Raw genomic sequence first — 15,931 nt, forward strand, 5'->3', positions numbered from 1 at the left:
TTCATAAGGAAATAAATTTTACAAGAGTATTCAACATGAAGTGCTGTTATTATGGCAGATGAAAAATAATACATTAAAAAGTCTAAGCCTTGTCTAATCATTAAAAGAGCATTTTGCTATTTATCAAACTGCTTTGCAAATCATTCTGACATCAATTTTACAAATGGTTTGAAAACTATCATCATGGTTTTTAAGGCATGATTGTTGAGATTCGGTAAACCCCACCCCTCAGTTACCTGGCATCAGCCAGGTATGCTCTTCCCCAATGACCTGACACTCTAAAAGGGGCTGCTTGCCCCCTCCTCCTTCTCTTGCTCTTGTTCCCTTAAACCCTCTCATTCTCTCCGAAAGCTCATGACAAGCCTCTACTCCTCTCTTCTCTCTGCCTCTACTACCCTCTTAATTTCCCCATGACCTGAATAAACTGTATTGTGTACTATACCCTGGTGTGGCCGGTCTGTTAGGTGGAAGGGATTCCCAACATGGGTCCTTCAGAGGCAATCCCCACACTTCCAGGCCTCACTACAACTCCACAGGTCATACTCCCCCCCCACACACACTCTTCATCCTTTTCCTAACACTTATGTCAAAACCCAGGATGTCATGTTTTAACAAAAATATAGCAAGAAACTTTTCCCCATTACATTAAGTCTTTCTGGGCACTTACCTCTGCCATCTGTATGATACATTATGTCAATCTATAAATTGCTGACAACTATGTGAAATGCATGGTAGCTTCAATAAAAAACTAAATACACGTAGCTCTATTTTGTAAGGGTTCTAAATTCTGAGGGAAATAAAAGTAAAAATGTGAAATAGTATCTTTCTCTACCTACTGTATTATGGTATTATTTGCATATCACGTCTGAAAGAGAATGGAATGTATGCATTTTCCTTCTCATGGCCTTGCAGAATGCCTGTAAAAAAAAGTGTGTAATTCACAAAAGTGAGTAACTATTTTATTTTCCAGAAACAGTAGTTCCTAGAAAGGTTAATTCACACTGGGAAACAGAAATAATACAAGGCAGAGAAGTTATGATAAAAGGCTTTGAAGTATGGGCCAAATGGAAGATAATACTAAAGTTAATATTTTCACAGAAGAAAGGGTCTGAAATGGTATATTTACTGGTAAGTACTTTATTCGTGTCTGCTTATGAAATTCACATTTCAATAACACACGAACATATCATCTGTGGAGACAAATTTTGAGATTGAGGAGTAAAGTTATGGAAGTACTGTACAAGTTGTGAGGAAAGGTCTCAAATCTCAGTAAACAGTTGTAACTGTCAACCTTCTAAAGCAACAAAACTCTAACACTAACAATCACTCTTTAAGCAGGAGAAACATCACTGTGTTCTCTTGATACCTCTGGGATAATGTTTATTGCATTCATTTACAAAATCTGATAATTCAACAATCTTGTTAATTATACAAAGCCATTGAGGCAGGTTAATGACCAAAGTGGGGAAATAAGCTATCCAACAGGTTGCTGTGCTTTTATTCACCATCATGCATAAAAATGGCCACAAATATACTCATAATACACTGCTAATCTGACAAAGAAAATTTACAGCTATGTGAAGTTTAAGAAGAGATTTTCAAGGCAGTCAAGTCACATACTTATTTTCCCATGAAGACAATAATTTGATAGGCACATTTACTAAAGACCAAATTATCCAAACTTTCTAAGAATTTGGATTAATATTGAAAACTGTTACCAATATTCACTTAGGTTTCAGTATTGTAAAGACTATTGTTCTTCCAAATGGTTTCAAATGAATGCAAACAGAAGTGTATAAATTTCTCCGTAAGTAGAAACAAGTCACATTTTACTGAATATTGGTAAAATATGAGCACAATATCACACTTTCACTGACATCAGATCATACACAGAGAGGAAAATAACCAAAACTGTTACTACTTCTATAAATAGCATTGTCTAGGCGACATTAAAATTCAGAGAAAGTATTTACCTGAGAAATTCTCTTCCCACCGCCTTTGACAAAACTGTGAAAGCACACATACTGTCTTCATCCTCAGACCAATCTTATCTGACTTATTTTGGTTCAACACCTTTTCAGCTCACTTTCCCTACTTAGCGTACCCATCACAATCTTTTTCTTTCTTTCATAAACAATTAGGAAGTGTGTGTCTAGTTCCATCGCCCTATAAGCTTTCTAGGGCTTGCTAACCAGGTTGAGGAGTGGGTAAGAGAGAGAAAAGGCAGAGTTCTGTGGCCTCTTACAGAGCATCCTCTCCAGAAATGCTCAATGAACTACAACTCCTAATGTTACAGATGTTTCTGAGCTACTTTTCTCTAATAACAGGAGAAAGGTGGGAGAGTGCGGGTGAGGAGTACTGGCAAAGAAAATGTGATATAGCCTAGAAAAAGTCACAAAATCACACAGAATTTGACCCACTCCTGCAACAATTTTAGGCCCAGCCAACTGTCCCAACCTTTTGTGCCCACACTGCCACATGCTGAACAGGTAAACAGATAAAGACATCTAGGTGGCAGTAAGTGGGTAACACTGAAAACAGGATTCACAGTTTAATGTACAGTTTCATTGTTACTCTTAGAAAGGGTACAAGCCCTGTCCATGAACCTGCAGATACAAATTCAGAACAGCATGGGGGTCATGAGAAAGCAGAAGCGGGTCCACAGTCTTAACGTCCAGGCAGAGAAACTATTAAGACAGAAGATTCAGAAAAGTTAGGAGCAAAGAAATCAAAACACTGCGTACCCGCTGCATCTCCTCAAGCACAGGTGAGAAGGGACCCGTTCAGTTGCATTTTCAAAGGTAAAAGTTAACCTGACAGGAAGCCAAAAGGCCTGAGAATCTCCACAGGATCCCTTATTGGGCGACATCGTGGTCTACAGATTCCTTCACGAGACAGGTAGTATTGCAATGGGTTAAGCCACAGGTATTCTTTGATAATCTCGGGATTCTGCCAGATTCTGGAAGGCTGTGGTCTGAGAACCAGGTGAAGAAACTACAGAGAAGGTCTTGGTTTCTGCGAATAAAGGACTGGGGCTCATACCTGCTCTGCCATATGATTGCAGTGGAAAGAGACACCACTCGACCAGATGATCTCATTTCATATTGCTTGACAATCAGCTTGTTCCTGAAGTAGGGGTTTCTTTGAAAAAGAACTTGAATTTGCATTCTGTCTTAGGAAGTCTCAGTTCCTTCACCTCCAGATTGGTTATGGACCTTAACATCTCTGCATCCTGACCCCTAGTCATGGCGGATAACTGAGGGTGGTTCCTGAAGGCAGTCATCCAGAAGTCTGGGATATTCTGAATGATGTAGTTCCTGCATTCCAGAGAGTGTTGCCACATCTGCCTACACTTCTGCTCCAGATGTTGGTAGGCCCTGTCAGCCTGAGGATTCAGTGTCCATTTCTAACTAGATGTCCTCCAGCAGGTTCCTGTGAAGATCTATGCTTATGTGCCAAGGCCCTGCCTTGTCTTGTGACTCCCTCACTACTCCCCGAGCCTCCCACATCTCCAGTTTTTCACCCGCAGGCTTCAGCTCCACCTTCATCACCTCCTCACTTTTGTGCATTGCCACTTCTGACATCTCTTCTGATGCTACCACGATGGTGCCCCATTCAATCCTCTCCTCGTGGGACTGGGCTTCAGCTCCCCGAGTTTCTAGGGCCTTCTCTGCTTCTTTCGGTATTAAAAACGCCACTGCCGCGAGGCCCCCGACAGCAGTCAGAATCTCTCCCTGCCTAGGTGTGACCACCTGCATCTGGTGATCAAGGCCCAAGAAACTCCAGGGCTCTGGGCTCCCCACCATCCCCGCGAGGCCCTCACCTGTTACCACCTTCTCCCTGAGCAGCATATGCCAGCCTGAGGTCGCCATGGCAGTGTTTGCATCACAGACGTCGCGGTTGTCAGGGACAGAGGTCCCCTCATCCCGGTCTGGGCCTCTCATGACCGGTCCGGTCGCACAGACGTCAGTTTACTCACCCTCACCACCTTTACATGTTCAGAGTCATCTCTGACTGGAGAGTAGGGACCCAGACCTGTGAGGAACACTCCCAACTTGCCGGAACTGGACAGTGGTCTGGGAGTGGATGGGAGGTGGTGATCACCATCATCAGATTCAAGCCACCACACTGTTTGTACCACGTGGGCGAGGTGGCTAGGCTGAGATGTGGCTCCTGGTGAATCTGAGTAGTCACAGCCCGAGTCTGCCATAATCCCAAAGGGTTCCAAAACAGCTGGATCTCTAGTTCTGCTGTCTGGCTGTTCAATGAGTGATGGCGGGGCTTCATTTCATGGCAGGCCTGGGGGCTTCCACTCCCATTGAGACCAGACAAGGCTTTTATTTATTTTATCCAAAGATAAACAGGCATGCCACCAGCTAATAGAGAGCCTCTGTTTTAGTTGTTGAGGTAACCCCATGAAGACCTAACACCTCATCAGCTACATGTGTGCAGGGTGCCGAGGTCAAGCCTGTGCTTGCTCTAGGGTTGGTGATTGAGACTCAGAGAGCATTTGAGGGTCCAGGTTAGTTGACTCTGACATATGAATTTTCAATTCTCTTAAATCTTTTAAAGAAAATGTCCTAACTGTATCTACTGCCCTCTTCTGGTGTGCAGGCATACATGCAGGGAGAAAACTATACATTATAAGTGAATCTTGTTTTTAAAAAGAAAAGAAAACAAAGTTTTAAACTAGGGAGCAGGACAAAATTTATGGAACAATTTGAGTTTGGCTGAAATGTGTTTAGAAATATTTGGAAGGCAGAGTTGGGAATAGAGCTCAATGATAAGTATGGACTCAGTCTCAGTCATCAGCACCACAGAGAAAGACATTTAACACAGTGAATTAGACTTTGCATATCATTGACAAAGCGCTGTTTCCATAATTATGAAAGAGGTAGACTATTTTACCGCAAACATATTCTACTTGCTTTATTTCATTGTGTGTGTGTGTGTGTGTGTGTGTGTGTGTGTGTGTGTGTGTTTCTCACAGATGCACCAGAACGAGAAAAACTGCCCTTTCTGTCTTCCTCTGAAGCTGTATCAGCTTGGGTGTGGCAGTGGTGACTGGTGTGCTCGGTATGAGGAAATGCACACCTGTCTAATTCCACGATTTTTGTAAGAAACTGGTGTGTAGTTCACAATTATATAGACTAGTTTTCTACTGAGCCCATACTCTATTTTCATTCTTCATTTTGGTTTTGTTTGAGCAATGGTCTCAGTCTGTAAATCAAGCAGGCTTTGAACAGCAATCCTCCTGCATTAATCTAAGTGCAGGGATTATTAGTGTGTACCCCCAAGCCTGACTATTTTGAATTGTTATTGAGACAGGAGCTCATTTTGTGTCTAGCAAAAAATTTCAAATTTTATCTACGGAGCATTAAAACTAGAGGAAACAGCAGTGCAAGGTGGCACAAACATTTTGGTCCAGCTCTGCAGCGACAGGAGATCTGGGTTCAAGGCCAGCCTGGCCTAGAGATCAACCATAGGTACAGAGAGACCTGGTCTCATAAACAACACACACACACACACACAAACACACACAAAACCACAAGCACACACCTGCAAAAAAAGAAAAACAAACTAGAGGAAACTTGATTTTTAAAAAGCTAAGGTATGTATATAAAGTTGGGATTAGAGGATGGTATTGGGATGATCTGACTGTGACAATGGATAACAATATTCCTTACACAAAGTCCATGTTTGGTTGTGCTTTGGGCACCTATGAAATTCCAGCAATTGAGAAGGCAGAGTTTGTTAGATCTAACAAACCAACAACAAAAATGTCCCTTTGTCTTAGTGGCTTCATGACCAAAGAGCTTTGCTGAATCTTCCTTGGTACTGCATGGGCTAGACTGTCCCAGACTGCACTGCTCTACTTGGTGAACTTCAGCTGAAGGTGACATCAAGGGAGGACAATGACAGTGTCTATGAGTCAGCAGTACTAAAAGCCTTTGACGTGGGTTAGGTTCTGTTCAGCAGTTTTTTGGTTTATACTTAAAGGGAAGTTCTGAAGGCATTTAGCAAAAGATTCATGACCCTGAAGGGAGGCTCAGTGGGTAAAGTATTTCTTACCAAGCCTGCTGACCTGAATTTGATCTCCAGAGCACGTGGAAAGGTGGAAGAGAACCAACTCCTCAATTCTGTTCTCTAACCTCCACTTGTGTGCCCCTCTCATAACAATAGCACATTATGTGTGTTTTAAAGAATGTTTAGCAAGTTTTGAAACGTGTTCCTAGTGGACAGTGAAACCCTAAAGCCTACACAGTGAAGTGGGGATAATTTGAAAGAACACAAATTGAGAATCTCAGGATGAACACAGACTTTAAAGATTCACGTTCGTTCACCTTATTAAACCAGAATAGGAAGTTTACCTTCTTCTACTCTGTTTAACTTTTAGTGCTAGAGAGATGCCTCAGTCGTTAACCATGCTGTCTATTCTACCAGAGATGGGCCAACTTCCATCTGAAAAACTCAGGCTGGCAAAGGATCAACAACTTCAGTGATGACATCAAGGTAACTGCATTCAGATACCAGTTCTGATGGCCTGGCTGGTAACTGAGTGAAACATAGTCTGTGAGTCTCTTTAATTTGTGTCTGTCCCAGGCTTAGGAACCTAGGCCCCAAGGGCCTAGAAGCAGATACAGCAGGGACTCAGAGTGTAGAAGTTCCTGTTTCCTTGAGGTCAGTGTTGTCTGGGAAGGACAGGTTTGGATATAGAGGCAACCCTTAAGGCTATATCCCCAGGAAGTAGCTAGGCTGAGTAATGGTGTACCAAGGTCCCCAGTGGCTTGCAGAGGAATCCTTCCCTCTAGGCCTTGTGTCTTGGTGGATGGGACAATTGCTTAACAACAATATGCAAGGTGGCAGATCAGGTTATGTTTTGGGGTTCCTGGCCTTGCACCTCTGAGAACTCAGAGCAGGCCTGCCTGGATAGAGCTCTCTTGGTTGCATCAGAGCAGAAGCCTCCAGGCAGCTTGGTCAGGAAAGATAATTGAAAAGCACTGGCAGGCTTGTGTCTTGGAGGCTCTTAGAGGACTCTCCCTCCACCAGCTGTGACTTAAGACCTAGGCAGTGCATGGGGTAGGGGAGGTGGTGGACCTCTGCAGACTCTCAGTGCCCCTGAATGAAGGCTTATCCGAGATAGTGACAGTTTCCAAAGGAACGTGGTTTACATCATCTGGTACCCAGAGATTGCCATCTGCCCTGGAAATTGTGGCTGTTGTTGTGTATAATGGTGAGCTAGAGGCAGAAAGAGGAGGAGCATAGGTAGGTGTTTGTGTTTGTGTGTGTGTGTGTGTGGGTGGGTGGGTGTGTTTGTGTGTGTGTGTGTGTGTGTGTGTGTGTGTGTGTGTGTGTTTGGAGAGAGATTGGGGGGTTACACAGAAAGAAGGATCCACCTGTGATGATGACTTCGGGATTTTGGGAGAGGGACAGAAGGCAAAGTGTCCCCAGAGTGTGGCCTGGTGATTACTGATGGTATGGGATGAGGTGGGGTTGGGATGGAGGGTTAGTGAGAGGAGAGAGATTGTGAGGGAGCTGGAATGAGCTCCTAATGGTTGCCTGGCTGCTCACGGCCTGGGGATGCTTAGTAAGTTCTTGGAATTAGGGCCCAAGGCCAGGATGTTGTAGACAAGGGGGCATGTTGGGGTAGAATAGTCCATTCTTCTTTGGACATGCCTTTCCCTTCAGCTCAGGGTAGCAGGCAGCCTGCCATGAGATTGTGCATTTGTGCAGCCTGGAACATCTGTGGCATCAGAAGCCAAAGGATGACCAGATGACATTGTGGGACATCTTCTGACAGAAGTCATATTGAGGGCTACCTGAGAAACCCACCTTTGTTTCCCGGGTAAGAAGACTAAGGTTTTCGGGACCCTTCTTGTCATGTCTAATGGTAGTTGGGGCTCAGGCTAGGGAAACCTGGGGCTTCACAGGTACACCCAGGAAGCAGCCCACCCATTGCCCTGGGTCCCCTGCAGATCCTCCTGCTGCCAGTGGAGAAGCCAGAGTTGGGTCTAGTTCCTACTGACTAAGTTTTCCCCTATCCACAATCGGTGTTCCAACTTCCCCTTTGGCCTGAGTTCTGCCATGACTGATTTCACCTCCCTGATGCCTTACCAGCCCAGTATCATCCTGGGAGGGCCTTCTTGGTAGTCTGCTTTGACCTAGAACCTCGAGTGTGCACTGAGACTGAGAGTCAGCACCCTCAAGAAGAGAAGGGGCTGTGAGCTTTATTGGGTACCCTTGGGGGCAGGTTCAAGCAGGAAAAGGCTGGATCACTGGGCTGGTCCCAGTTCTGCTGTCTGGCTGCTAACTGAGTGTGGTGGTGGTTCAGGTCTTGGTCCTCAAGTTCAGAGGTTTGTTTATTTCTGAGGCTCTGCCCCTATTGTCCAGATTGGCCTGCGGGTTCCATATGGCTCTCCTAGGCTCCCCTGCAAGCAGCTGCTCAGGCCCCTGGGGGCCACAGCAAGGATTGGCTGGTGTCCTTAGCTTAAGGTGCACCTGTAATCCAGTCTTTCTCTCTGTCTGCAGTGCGCCCCCACTGTCCCAGGACGCTTCAGCACCCTGGATTCTCCTGAATCTGTTAGACAGTCCGCACCCAGGTTGTTCTAGAATGTCCCTGTGCACCCACAGGCAGAGGCACACACTCGTGGGTGCACACACACACAAGAAGGCACAGAATCATCCCTAAGGGATCCCCAGTGACCTGCATAAAGCCCCATCTCTGCAGAAGAAGACCTAGTGCTAGTCAGCCATGTTGTTGGCTTTTTGCAGCCCATTGGCGTTTTTCCCAAACGAAGGGCAGAGGGAGAGCTCCTATGCTGACCAGCAGTTGGCATTGGAGGTGTAGTAATGACATCACACAGAATCTTTCTGAGGCTTCCGGGTGCAGGTCCCTGTGCATCTCTGAACATGGCGGCAGGCCTGCTCGCCTGCCCTGGAGCAGTTCTTTTCCTGGCTGCAGAGAAAGAATTCAGGGCTCCTGAGAGCTTCTTGGCCCCGGGAGAGTCCGGTGAGCCAGCAGCATCCAGCTGACCAGAGGACAGAGCAAGGGACTCAGGCTTTGGCTCGCTGGACTCGGGAGCGCGGCCTCCCAGGTCCTGAGTACAGGAAGGATGGCTGGCAGACATCTTAGGTTAAACAGGGTCACCACTGAGATTTCGCTACAGAGCTATCTGGACCCAGGCCTGCCTCTGGGTGCTCTTGGGGAACTTCTCCAGCCTGTTCCTGTATACCAGACCGTTCTCAGTCCCCTATGTTTTTCTTGAGGCTCCCGAGCATTCACCATTCCAGACAGCCCTCCCAACCCCCACCTCCCAGTGTTAAATACAGAAAGACAGGGTTGGGGACAGGCTATCCAGCTTCTGGGCTGTCTCAATGTCTCAGGGCAAGGTAGCTACCTCTCCTCGACAGATATGTCCCTTCCTTTCTCAATCCCACTTTACCCCCTTACTTTTTTCTATTTTTTTCACTCTAATAATTTTTTTTTAATCTGGTAGTCATTGTATGTCTGAACTCTAGAGGCAAAGGCAAGAAGATAGTCCGTTCCCTCCTGGCTGTGTTTGGATCAAGATGTAGAGCTCTTGGCTCTTACAGCACTAGCTCTGGTTGTATTATGTCCAGCTTTCTGCCATAGTGACAACAGATGGACCATTACAATTTTAAGCTATATCTAATAGTTTTCTTTCATAGGAGTTACATTAGTCATGGAGTCTCTTCACAGCAATTAAACCCTAGAACAGTAAAGAAGTCTTATGTCAGTTTATAGGTACATCATCAAGAGCAGAAACCTGAAGGCAGGAACCAAAGCAGAACTGGTGTGTTCCTTCTAGCTTTTCAGCTATCTTCCTTACATGGCCAGGCCTCACCTGTCTAGGGTGGCATTTCCCACAGTGGGACATGCCAATTATCAATTCAGAAAATGACACACAGCCATGTCCACAAGCCAATCTGATCTTAACAATTTTTCAAGTGTGGATTCTTCTTCCCAGCTCATTCCAAGTTTGTGTCAAACTGACAACTGTAGCTTCCTATAACATGGGTAGGTGGAATCTTCTTGTAGGTCTTCAGAATCTCTGAAGTGAGGAGAAATGGATGAAGGCAGTCTAATGGATCAGAGCAGCAATTAGCCGTGAATAAAGCATTGCTCACAAGTTACTAGGTCTTTCCTAAAAGGCTCAAACAGGGACATAGCTCAATGGTACAGTGCTTGCCTAGCAAGCAGTAGGTCCTGCGTTGGGTCAGCTCTAAAAATACAAATAAAACAAATAGATGGTCACAGGAATCCTTTAGTCTAGGACTCAATAGTAAAGAAAAGTGAGAAGTTGCCAACGTCTTTGATGCTTCCTCTTTGCCAGTTTTTTTCCCCTGAATTTGTTTGTGTATTTTTTTTTTTTTTAGGGATGAGCAATATTGAGTATTAAGGAGAAAGCACAAAACATGTGATACTACCTTCATTGAATGAGTTTCTAAATAGCAAAGACAAATCCATCTCACCTAATCACATCCAAAAATGACTAAGGGTGCTAACATTTAAGACCATATTACTATTCAAAAGTGAAGCATGCTCCTTCAACTGTTAAGCACTCAGGAAAGTGACCTGATACAATGCCAAGCCCAGATTTGTTGCAGCTAAACAACTGTTAAATACAAAGCTCATGTAATACATACACGGCAATTGTATTATACTGCACATGCATAGAATAGAATAACCTATTTCAGGTTTAATTTTCAGCTATTATAACATCTACAGTGAGTGAATTCTGAATACAGTGCTTATCTCTACATTAGATGATAACCATTTTATTATAAAAAATATGAATCTACACTAGTCTTTAAAATTTGGTAGAATTTAGAGAATTATAAACCATAAAGTGTAAATTTAGACTTAATCTACTCTGCATATAACAGAAGTAGACTAAGTTGCACAGGAAATTTTACAAACAACTCATTGTATTTTAGGCATTCAAATTAATACACATATCTCACTTCTTTTAACCCACTATTCTTTATTGATCTTGTATTTTAGCTAGAAAAACCTTGACTTACTCAAAAGCATATGTAGTTCATGGGAAGAAAGCAATACTGTTTAAATTTTAAAAATACATTTACTTAGAGATTCATTAAATAATGTCCTATATAATTATGACTCGCCACATTAATGGAAAAGTGATTTATATTTATATGCTATATAAATATAAATTTATATATGAAATATATTTAGCCCAGTTCTGACAGTATTCTCAAAATGTAATGTGAATACCTGAAATATCTTGTTTTTCACACTCTGTAAGTTAGTACATGTTACTTATAGCAAGTCTGTGTAGAGCAGATAAATATGTCCAAACACTAACCCATGATTCAGACTGCCAGTGTATTAGACAACATATGCCTAGAGTATAATATCTTATTGTCAGTGTAAGATCTACCTTAAAATGTTCAAAAGGAAATAAATTTTACAAGAGTATTCAACATGAAGTGGTGTTGTTATCGCAGATGATTAATAATACATTAAAAAGTCTAAACATTGTCTCATCATTAAAAGAGCCTTTTGCTATTTATGAAACTGCTTTGCAAATTCTTCTGACATTACTTTTACAAGTGGATTGAAAACTATCATCATGGTTTCTAAGGCAAGATTGTTGGGATTCGGTAAACCCCACCCCTCAGTTACCTGGCAACAGCCAGGTATGCTACACCCCAATGACATGACACTCTAAAAGGTGCTGCATGCCCCCTCCTCCTTCTCTTGCTCTTGTTCCCTTATGCCCTCTCTCTCCACTTGCTCATGGCAACCTCTACTCCTCTCTTCTCTCTGCCTCTACTACCCTCTTAACTTCCCCATGACCTGAATAAACTGTATTCTGTACTCTCTCCTGGTGTGTCCGGTCCCTTAGGTGGAAGGGATTCCCAACATGGGTCCTCCAGAGGCATCCCGCATACCTCCAGTCATCACTACACCTCCACAGGCCATACCCCCTCCACACAACCTTCATCCTTTTCCTAACACTTATGCCAAAACCCAGGATGTCTTGGTTTAACAACACAGATAGCAAGAAACTTCTTTCTGTTACACTAAGTCTTTCTGGACAATTACCTCTACCATCTGTGTGGTTCATTTTGTCAATGTATAAATTGCTGACAACTATGTGCAATGCATGGTAGTGGCAATAAAAAACTGAATATACTTAGATATATTTCGTTAGTTTTCTAAATTCTGAGGGAAATAAAAATAAAAATGAGAAATAGAATCTTTCTCTACCTACTCTATCATGGTATTATTTGCATATCAGTTCTGAAAAGGAATGGAATGTATCCATTTTCCTTTTCAAGCCCTAGAAAAATGCCTTTTTAAAAAGTGTGTAATTCAGCACAGTGAGTAATTACTATATTTTCCAGCAAAAAGTATCCCTTGAAAGGTTATCTCTCACTGGGGAACAGAAATAATACATGGCCGAGAAGTTATGATAAAACCTTTGAAGTATCTGACAAATGGAAGATAATAATAAAGTTAATATTTAAACAGATGAAAGGGCCTGAAATGGTATATTAACTGGTAAGTACTTTATTCGTGTCTGCTTATGAAATGCACATTTCAATAACATGAAAATATCATCTGTGGAGACAAATTGTGAGACTGAAGAGTGAAGATATGGGAGTACTGCACAAGTTTTGTGGAAGGGTCTCAAATCTCATTAAACAGTTGTAACTGTCAACCTTCTGAAGCAACAAAACTCTAGCAGTAACAATCACTCTTTAAGCAGGAGAAACATTACTGTGTTCCCTTGATACCTCTGGGATAATGTTTATTGTGTTCATTCACGAAATCTGATAATTCAACAGTCTTGTTAATTATACAAACCCATTCAGGCAGGTTTATGGTCAAGGTGAGGAAAAAAAGCTATCTAACAGGGTGCCGTGCTTTTATATACCATGATGCATAAAAATGGCAAGAAATATACTCATAATACAGTGCTAATCTGACAAAGAAATTTTACAGCTATGTGCAGTTTAAGAAGAGACTATCAAGGCAGTCAAGTCACATATTTATTTTCCCATGAAGACAATAATTTGAGAGACACATTTACTAAAAACCAAATTATCCAACCTTAATAAGAATTTGGATTAATATTGAAAACTGTTATGAATATTCACTTAGGTTTCAGTATTGTAAAGACTATTGTTCTTCTAAATGGTTTCAAGTGAATGCAAACAGAAGTGTATAAATTTCTCCATAAGATGAAACAAGTCACATTTTACTGAATATTGGTAAAATATAAGTACAATATTACACTTTCACTGACATCAGATCAGACATAGAGAGGAAAATAACAAAAAACTGGCCCTACTTCTTTAAATAGCATGGTCTAGGCAAAATTCAAGACTCAGAGAAAGTATTTTCCTGAGAAATTCTCTTCCCATCGCCTTTGACCAAACTGTGAAAGCACACATCCTGTCTTCATCCTCAGACCAATCTTATCTGACTTATTTTGGTTCTACACCTTTTCATCTCACTTTCCATACTTAGAGTACCCATCACAATCCCTTTCCTTCTTTTATAAACCATTAGGAAGTGTGTGTCTACTTTAGTCTCCCTATAAGCTTTCTAGGGCTTGCTAACCAGGTTGAGGAGTGGGTAAGAGAGAGACAAGGCAAAGTTCTGTGGCCTCTTACAGAGCATCCTCTCCAGAAATGCTCAGAACTACAACTCCTAATGTTACAGATGTTTCTGAGCTACTTTTCTCTAATAACAGGAGAAAGGTGGGAGAGTGAGGGTGAGGAGTACTGGCAAACAAAGTGTGATGTAGACTAGAAAAAGTAACAAAATCACACAGAAGTTGGCCCACTCCTGCAACAACCTTAGGCCCAAACAACTGTCCCAAACGTTTGTGCCCACACTGCCTCATGCTGAACAGGTAAAAAGATAAAGACATATAGGTGGCAGTAAGTGGGCAAAACTGAAAACAGGATTCACAGTTTAATGTACAGTTCTATTGTTGCTCTAAGAAAGGGTACAAGCACTGTCCATGAACCAGCAAATACTAACTCAGAACAGCATGGGGGCCATGTGAAAGCAGAAGAAGTTTAACAGTCTTAATGTGGAGGTGGAGAAACTATTCAGACAGAAGATGCAGAAGAGTCAGGAGCAAAGAAGTCAAAACACTGTGTACCTGTTGCATCTGCTCAAGCACAGGTGAGAAGGGACCTGTTCAGTTGCATTTTCAAAGGTAAAAGTTAATCTGACTGGAAGCCAATTGGCCTGAGAATCACCACAGCATCACTTAATGGGCTACATCTGGGTCTAAGGATTCCTTCAGGAGACAGGTAGTATTGCAATGGGTTTAGCCACAGGTCCTCATTGATAATCTCAGGGATTCTGTCAGATTCTGGAAGGCTGTGGTCTGAGAACTAGGTGAAGAATCTGCAGAGAAAGTCTTGGTTTCTGCAAATAAAGGACTGGGGCTCATACCCCTCTGTCATATGATTGGAGTGGAAAGAGACACCACTCGACCAGATGATCTCACTTCATATTCCTTGACAATCAGCTTGTTTCTGAAGTAGAAGTTTCTTTGAAAAAAAGAATTTGAATTTGCATTCTGTCTTAGGATGTCTCAGTTCCTTCACCTCCACATTGGTTATGGACCTTAACATCTCTGCATCCTGACCCCTAATCATGGCAGATAACTGAAGGTGGTTCCTGAAGGCAGTCATCCAGAAGTCTGGGATATTCTGAATGATGTAATTCCGTCATTCCAAAGAGTGTTGCCGCATCTGCCCAAACTTCTGCTCCAGATGTTGGAAGTCCCTGTCTGCCTGAGCGTAAACAGTGTACAGTTCTAACTGGATGTCCTCCAGCGGGTTCATGTGAAGATCTATGCTTATGTGCCAAGGCCCTTACTTCTCCTGCGACACCCTCATTTCTCCACTAGCCTCCTACATGGCCAGTTTCTTACCCACAGGCTTCAGCTCCACCTTCATCACCTCCTCACTCCTGTGCATTGCCACTTCTGACTTCTCTTCTGATGCTACCGTGATGGTGCCCTGTTCAATCCTCATGTCTTGTTCCTGGGATTCTGCTCCCCGAGTTTCTAGGGCCTTCTCTGGAAAACTCAGGCTGGCAAAAGATCAACAACTTCAGTGCTGACCTCAAGGTAACTGCATTCAGGGAGATGGGATGGCTTCAGAGATCTTTATCCCCTTTTAATGGAGACAAAAATTGCAAGATGTTAACAGGTCCTGTTGTCTCTCATGTTTTGAGATAAGGTCCCCTTATGTAGCCCAGGCTGTATTGTACTTCACTGTTGTAGACAAGGCTAGCCTCAACATTATTGTGATTCTTCTTCTGCTTCTTGAATACTGGTGTACAGAGAGATACCACCAGAGCTGGCAGACATCTTAGGTTGGACAGGGTCAACACTGAGATCACCCTACACAGCGATCTGTACCAAGGCCTGCCCCTGGGTGCTCTTGGGGAACTTGTTCAGCCTGGCCCTGTATACCAGACATTTCTAGGTCCCCTATGTTGTCCTTGAGGCTCCGGAGCATTCACCATTCCAGATAGCCCTCCCAACCCCCACCTCCCAGTGTTAAACACAGAAAGACAGGGTTCGGAACAGGCTACCCAGCTTCTGGGCTGTCTCAATATCTCAGGGCAAGGCAGCTAGCTCTCCTGGACAGATATGTCCCTGCCAACCTAAATCCCACCTCACCCCCTTTCTATGTTCAGGGTTATCTCTAGCCGAAGAGTTTGGACCCAGACCTGTGAGGAATACTCCCAAGTCTCCGGAACCCCAAAGTGGTCGGTGGGTGGATGAGTGGTGGTCCACCATCATCAGATTCAAGACACCTCACTGTGTGTATCAAGTGAGCAGGGAGCCTAAGCAGAGATGTGGCTGCTGGAATCTGAGTAGACACAGGCTGAGTCTTCCATAAT

The 15,931-nt window shown here is 43.2% G+C and overlaps 1 pseudogene across 1 annotated transcript; it reads right to left on the reverse strand.

Annotated features, from left to right (window-relative positions):
• Positions 1–2,808: 2,808 nt before the first annotated feature.
• LOC308415398 (testis-specific Y-encoded-like protein 1) lies at positions 2,809–14,862 on the reverse strand (annotated as a pseudogene). Its single transcript has 2 exons — positions 14,774–14,862; positions 2,809–3,347 (listed from the first exon to the last, which is right to left on the reverse strand). The product of its transcript is annotated as a testis-specific Y-encoded-like protein 1 (transcript).
• Positions 14,863–15,931: the final 1,069 nt, after the last annotated feature.

Source organism: Micromys minutus, assembly GCF_963924665.1.
Source record: "Micromys minutus genome assembly, chromosome: X".
In the NCBI taxonomy this organism is placed as follows: Eukaryota; Metazoa; Chordata; class Mammalia; order Rodentia; family Muridae; genus Micromys; species Micromys minutus.